We start from the raw sequence: 6000 nt of genomic DNA on the forward strand, positions 1-6000 counted from the left end.
AGGTAAGCTAATAAAAAAGCTTCCTAACTGTTTTTGCTTACTGAAAAAAATCATGTGTTGGTAATGTAAAAAGACCTACAGGACATGATATTAGCAGGGGATCTTAAATTAAACTACTAAAGAGGCTCAACACTGTTTAGCTGCCAAAAGCAGTTGGAATTGGGCCTAAACAGTGTGGTAAGTCTTTAGGTGATGGCTATTGTGTCTGTTTGACCTCTTACAAATGTCTCTACAGGCAATAAAAAGAAAAAGTTTCCAATTTAAATAGCTAGAGAATAAAAACAATTTGCCAGTAATGTGAAAAAACCTAAAGCACCTGGTGTTCCCATGAGGTCTCCCACCCAAGTACTAACCAGGCCCAACACTGCTTAGCTTCCAAGATCAGACAAGATTGGGCATATCCAATGTGGTATGGCTGTAGGTGAGATACAGGCACTTTTTTGCCCTCTTCTACTTCTATCACCAGGTAAGCTAATAAAAAAGTTTCGTAACTGTTTTTGCTTACTGAAAAAAATCATGTGTTGGCAATGTAAAAAGACCTACATAACATGATATGAGCAGGGGATCTTAAATTAAACTACTAAAGAGGCTCAACACTGTTTAGCTGCCAAAAGCAGTTGGAATTGGGCCTAAACAGTGTGGTAAGTCTTTAGGTGATGGCTATTGTGTATGTTTGACCTCTTCTAAATGTCTGTGCTGGCAATAAAAAGAAAAAGTTTCCAATTTAAATAGATAGAGAATAAAAACAATTTGCCAGTAATGTGAAAAAACCTACAGCACCTGGTGTTCCCATGTGGTCTCCCACCCAAGTACTAACCAGGCCCAACACTGCTTAGCTTCCAAGATCAGACGAGATTGGGCCTATCCAATGTGGTATGGCTGTAGGTGAGATACATGCACTTTTTTGCCCTCTTCTACTTCTATCACCAGGTAAGCTAATAAAAAAGTTTCCTAACTGTTTTGGCTTAATGAAAAAAATCATGTGTTGGCAATGTAAAAAGACCTACAGGACATGATATTAGCAGGGGATCTTAAATTAAACTACTAAAGAGGCTCAACACTGTTTAGCTGCCAAAAGCAGTTAGAATTGGGCCTAAACAGTGTGGTAAGTCTTTAGGTGATGGCTATTGTGTATGTTTGACCTCTTCTAAATGTCTGTGCTGGCAATAAAAAGAAAAAGTTTCCAATTTAAATAGCTAGAGAATAAAAACAATTTGCCAGTAATGTGAAAAAACCTACAGCACCTGGTGTTCCCATGTGGTCTCCCACCCAAGTACTAACCAGGCCCAACACTGCTTAGCTTCCAAGATCAGACGAGATTGGGCATATCCAATGTGGTATGGCTGTAGGTGAGATACAGGCACTTTTTTGCCCTCTTCTACTTCTATCACCAGGTAAGCTAATAAAAAAGTTTCGTAACTGTTTTTGCTTACTGACAAAAATCATGTGTTGGCAATGTAAAAAGACCTACAGGACATGATATTAGCAGGGGATCTTAAATTAAACTACTAAAGAGGCTCAACACTGTTTAGCTGCCAAAAGCAGTTGGAATTGGGCCTAAACAGTGTGGTAAGTCTTTAGGTGATGGCTATTGTGTATGTTTGACCTCTTCTAAATGTCTGTGCTGGCAATAAAAAGAAAAAGTTTCCAATTTAAATAGATAGAGAATAAAAACAATTTGCCAGTAATGTGGAAAAAACCTACAGCACCAGGTGTTCCCATGTGGTCTCCCACCCAAGTACTAACCAGGCCCAACACTGCTTAGCTTCCAAGATCAGACGAGATTGGGCCTATCCAATGTGGTATGGCTGTTGGTGAGATACATGCTCTTTTTTGCCCTCTTCTCTTCTATCACCAGGTAAGCTAATAAAAAAGCTTCCTAACTGTTTTTGCTTACTGAAAAAAATCATGTGTTGGTAATGTAAAAAGACCTACAGGACATGATATTAGCAGGGGATCTTAAATTAAACTACTAAAGAGGCTCAACACTGTTTAGCTGCCAAAAGCAGTTGGAATTGGGCCTAAACAGTGTGGTAAGTCTTTAGGTGATGGCTATTGTGTCTGTTTGACCTCTTCTAAATGTCTGTGCTGGCAATAAAAAGAAAAAGTTTCCAATTTAAATAGCTAGAGAATAAAAACAATTTGCCAGTAATGTGAAAAAACCTACAGTACCTGGTGTTCCCATGTGGTCTCCCACCCAAGTACTAACCAGGCCCAACACTGCCTAGCTTCCAAGATCAGACGAGATTGGGCATATCCAATGTGGTATGGCTGTAGGTGAGATACAGGCACTTTTTTGCCCTCTTCTACTTCTATCACCAGGTAAGCTAATAAAAAAGTTTCGTAACTGTTTTTGCTTACTGAAAAAAATCATGTGTTGGCAATGTAAAAAGACCTACAGGACATGATTTTACCAGGGGATCTTAAATTAAACTACTAAAGAGGCTCAACACTGTTTAGCTGCCAAAAGCAGTTGGAATTGGGCCTAAACAGTGTGGTAAGTCTTTAGGTGATGGCTATTGTGTATGTTTGACCTCTTCTAAATGTCTGTGCTGGCAATAAAAAGAAAAAGTTTCCAATTTAAATAGATAGAGAATAAAAACAATTTGCCAGTAATGTGAAAAAACCTACAGCAACTGGTGTTCCCATGTGGTCTCCCACCCAAGTACTAACCAGGCCCAACACTGCTTAGCTTCCAAGATCAGACGAGATTGGGCCTATCCAATGTGGTATGGCTGTAGGTGAGATACATGCACTTTTTTGCCCTTTTCTACTTCTATCACCAGGTAAGCTAATAAAAAAGTTTCCTAACTGTTTTGGCTTAATGAAAAAAATCATGTTTTGGTAATGTAAAAATACCTACAGGACATGATATTAGCAGGGGATCTTAAATGAAACTACTAAAGAGGCTCATACACTGTTTAGCTGCCAAAAGCAGTTGGAATTGGGCCTAAACAGTGTGGTAAGTCTTTAGGTGATGGCTATTGTGTCTGTTTGACCTCTTCCAAATGTCTGTACTGGCAATAAAAAGAAAAAGTTTCCAATTTAAATAGCTAGAGAATAAAAACAATTTGCCAGTAATGTGAAAAAACCTACAGCAACTGGTGTTCCCATGTGGTCTCCCACCCAAGTACTAAGCAGGCCCAACACTGCTTAGCTTCCAAGATCAGACGAGATTGGGCCTATTCAATGTGGTATGGCTGTAGGTGAGATACATGCTCTTTTTTGCCCTCTTCTCTTCTATCACCAGGTAAGCTAATAAAAAAGCTTCCTAACTGTTTTTGCTTACTGAAAAAAATCATGTGTTGGTAATGTAAAAAGACCTACAGGACATGATATTAGCAGGGGATCTTAAATTAAACTACTAAAGAGGCTCAACACTGTTTAGCTGCCAAAAGCAGTTGGAATTGGGCCTAAACAGGGTGGTAAGTCTTTAGGTGATGGCTATTGTGTCTGTTTGACCTCTTACAAATGTCTCTACAGGCAATAAAAAGAAAAAGTTTCCAATTTAAATAGCTAGAGAATAAAAACAATTTGCCAGTAATGTGAAAAAACCTACAGCACCTGGTGTTCCCATGTGGTCTCCCACCCAAGTACTAACCAGGCCCAACACTGCATAGCTTCCAAGATCAGACGAGATTGGGCATATCCAATGTGGTATGGCTGTAGGTGAGATACAGGCACTTTTTTGCCCTCTTCTACTTCTATCACCAGGTAAGCTAATAAAAAAGTTTCGTAACTGTTTTTGCTTACTGAAAAAAATCATGTGTTGGCAATGTAAAAAGACCTACAGGACATGATATTAGCAGGGGATCTTAAATTAAACTACTAAAGAGGCTCAACACTGTTTAGCTGCCAAAAGCAGTTAGAATTGGGCCTAAACAGTGTGGTAAGTCTTTAGGTGATGGCTATTGTGTATGTTTGACCTCTTCTAAATGTCTGTGCTGGCAATAAAAAGAAAAAGTTTCCAATTTAAATAGATAGAGAATAAAAACAATTTGCCAGTAATGTGAAAAAACCTACAGCACCTGGTGTTCCCATGTGGTCTCCCACCCAAGTACTAACCAGGCCCAACACTGCTTAGCTTCCAAGATCAGACGAGATTGGGCATATCCAATGTGGTATGGCTGTAGGTGAGATACAGGCACTTTTTTGCCCTCTTCTACTTCTATCACCAGGTAAGCTAATAAAAAAGTTTCGTAACTGTTTTTGCTTACTGAAAAAAATCATGTGTTGGCAATGTAAAAAGACCTACAGGACATGATATTAGCAGGGGATCTTAAATTAAACTACTAAAGAGGCTCAACACTGTTTAGCTGCCAAAAGCAGTTGGAATTGGGCCTAAACAGTGTGGTAAGTCTTTAGGTGATGGCTATTGTGTCTGTTTGACCTCTTACAAATGTCTCTACAGGCAATAAAAAGAAAAAGTTTCCAATTTAAATAGCTAGAGAATAAAAACAATTTGCCAGTAATGTGAAAAAACCTACAGCACCTGGTGTTCCCATGTGGTCTCCCACCCAAGTACTAACCAGGCCCAACACTGCTTAGCTTCCAAGATCAGACGAGATTGGGCATATCCAATGTGGTACGGCTGTAGGTGAGATACAGGCACTTTTTTGCCCTCTTCTACTTCTATCACCAGGTAAGCTAATAAAAAAGTTTCGTAACTGTTTTTGCTTACTGAAAAAAATCATGTGTTGGCAATGTAAAAAGACCTACATAACATGATATGAGCAGGGGATCTTAAATTAAACTACTAAAGAGGCTCAACACTGTTTAGCTGCCAAAAGCAGTTGGAATTGGGCCTAAACAGTGTGGTAAGTCTTTAGGTGATGGCTATTGTGTATGTTTGACCTCTTCTAAATGTCTGTGCTGGCAATAAAAAGAAAAAGTTTCCAATTTAAATAGATAGAGAATAAAAACAATTTGCCAGTAATGTGAAAAAACCTACAGCACCTGGTGTTCCCATGTGGTCTCCCACCCAAGTACTAACCAGGCCCAACACTGCTTAGCTTCCAAGATCAGACGAGATTGGGCCTATCCAATGTGGTATGGCTGTAGGTGAGATACATGCACTTTTTTGCCCTCTTCTACTTCTATCACCAGGTAAGCTAATAAAAAAGTTTCCTAACTGTTTTGGCTTAATGAAAAAAATCATGTGTTGGCAATGTAAAAAGACCTACAGGACATGATATTAGCAGGGGATCTTAAATTAAACTACTAAAGAGGCTCAACACTGTTTAGCTGCCAAAAGCAGTTAGAATTGGGCCTAAACAGTGTGGTAAGTCTTTAGGTGATGGCTATTGTGTATGTTTGACCTCTTCTAAATGTCTGTGCTGGCAATAAAAAGAAAAAGTTTCCAATTTAAATAGCTAGAGAATAAAAACAATTTGCCAGTAATGTGAAAAAACCTACAGCACCTGGTGTTCCCATGTGGTCTCCCACCCAAGTACTAACCAGGCCCAACACTGCTTAGCTTCCAAGATCAGACGAGATTGGGCATATCCAATGTGGTATGGCTGTAGGTGAGATACAGGCACTTTTTTGCCCTCTTCTACTTCTATCACCAGGTAAGCTAATAAAAAAGTTTCGTAACTGTTTTTGCTTACTGACAAAAATCATGTGTTGGCAATGTAAAAAGACCTACAGGACATGATATTAGCAGGGGATCTTAAATTAAACTACTAAAGAGGCTCAACACTGTTTAGCTGCCAAAATCAGTTGGAATTGGGCCTAAACAGTGTGGTAAGTCTTTAGGTGATGGCTATTGTGTATGTTTGACCTCTTCTAAATGTCTGTGCTGGCAATAAAAAGAAAAAGTTTCCAATTTAAATAGATAGAGAATAAAAACAATTTGCCAGTAATGTGGAAAAAACCTACAGCACCAGGTGTTCCCATGTGGTCTCCCACCCAAGTACTAACCAGGCCCAACACTGCTTAGCTTCCAAGATCAGACGAGATTGGGCCTATCCAATGTGGTATGGCTGTTGGTGAGATCCA

At 39.2% G+C, this 6000-nt stretch overlaps 12 non-coding genes and 1 pseudogene across 12 annotated transcripts; all 13 read right to left on the reverse strand.

Annotated features, from left to right (window-relative positions):
• Window positions 1-304: 304 nt before the first annotated feature.
• On the reverse strand, window positions 305-423 carry LOC146024195 (5S ribosomal RNA). The gene has a single exon (XR_014453585.1). It is a non-coding gene; the product is annotated as a 5S ribosomal RNA (ribosomal RNA).
• A 345-nt stretch (window positions 424-768) lies between these two features.
• Window positions 769-887, reverse strand: LOC146022074 (5S ribosomal RNA). Its single transcript, XR_014451542.1, has one exon. It is a non-coding gene; the product is annotated as a 5S ribosomal RNA (ribosomal RNA).
• A 345-nt stretch (window positions 888-1232) lies between these two features.
• LOC146024179 (5S ribosomal RNA) lies at window positions 1233-1351 on the reverse strand. Its single transcript, XR_014453570.1, has one exon. It is a non-coding gene; the product is annotated as a 5S ribosomal RNA (ribosomal RNA).
• A 346-nt stretch (window positions 1352-1697) lies between these two features.
• Window positions 1698-1816, reverse strand: LOC146023308 (5S ribosomal RNA). The gene has a single exon (XR_014452730.1). It is a non-coding gene; the product is annotated as a 5S ribosomal RNA (ribosomal RNA).
• A 344-nt stretch (window positions 1817-2160) lies between these two features.
• LOC146023790 (5S ribosomal RNA) lies at window positions 2161-2279 on the reverse strand. The gene has a single exon (XR_014453195.1). It is a non-coding gene; the product is annotated as a 5S ribosomal RNA (ribosomal RNA).
• A 345-nt stretch (window positions 2280-2624) lies between these two features.
• LOC146024141 (5S ribosomal RNA) lies at window positions 2625-2743 on the reverse strand. Its single transcript, XR_014453532.1, has one exon. It is a non-coding gene; the product is annotated as a 5S ribosomal RNA (ribosomal RNA).
• A 346-nt stretch (window positions 2744-3089) lies between these two features.
• LOC146024706 (5S ribosomal RNA) lies at window positions 3090-3208 on the reverse strand (annotated as a pseudogene).
• Window positions 3209-3552: 344 nt separating this feature from the next.
• Window positions 3553-3671, reverse strand: LOC146023017 (5S ribosomal RNA). Its single transcript, XR_014452449.1, has one exon. It is a non-coding gene; the product is annotated as a 5S ribosomal RNA (ribosomal RNA).
• Window positions 3672-4016: 345 nt separating this feature from the next.
• On the reverse strand, window positions 4017-4135 carry LOC146024191 (5S ribosomal RNA). Its single transcript, XR_014453581.1, has one exon. It is a non-coding gene; the product is annotated as a 5S ribosomal RNA (ribosomal RNA).
• A 345-nt stretch (window positions 4136-4480) lies between these two features.
• Window positions 4481-4599, reverse strand: LOC146021701 (5S ribosomal RNA). Its single transcript, XR_014451178.1, has one exon. It is a non-coding gene; the product is annotated as a 5S ribosomal RNA (ribosomal RNA).
• A 345-nt stretch (window positions 4600-4944) lies between these two features.
• Window positions 4945-5063, reverse strand: LOC146022075 (5S ribosomal RNA). Its single transcript, XR_014451543.1, has one exon. It is a non-coding gene; the product is annotated as a 5S ribosomal RNA (ribosomal RNA).
• Window positions 5064-5408: 345 nt separating this feature from the next.
• Window positions 5409-5527, reverse strand: LOC146024203 (5S ribosomal RNA). Its single transcript, XR_014453592.1, has one exon. It is a non-coding gene; the product is annotated as a 5S ribosomal RNA (ribosomal RNA).
• A 346-nt stretch (window positions 5528-5873) lies between these two features.
• On the reverse strand, window positions 5874-5992 carry LOC146023309 (5S ribosomal RNA). Its single transcript, XR_014452731.1, has one exon. It is a non-coding gene; the product is annotated as a 5S ribosomal RNA (ribosomal RNA).
• Between the last annotated feature and the right edge of the window lie 8 nt (window positions 5993-6000).

This window comes from Crinia signifera, chromosome 7, assembly GCF_055691185.1.
Source record: "Crinia signifera chromosome 7, ASM5569118v1, whole genome shotgun sequence".
Taxonomy (NCBI): Eukaryota; Metazoa; Chordata; class Amphibia; order Anura; family Myobatrachidae; genus Crinia; species Crinia signifera.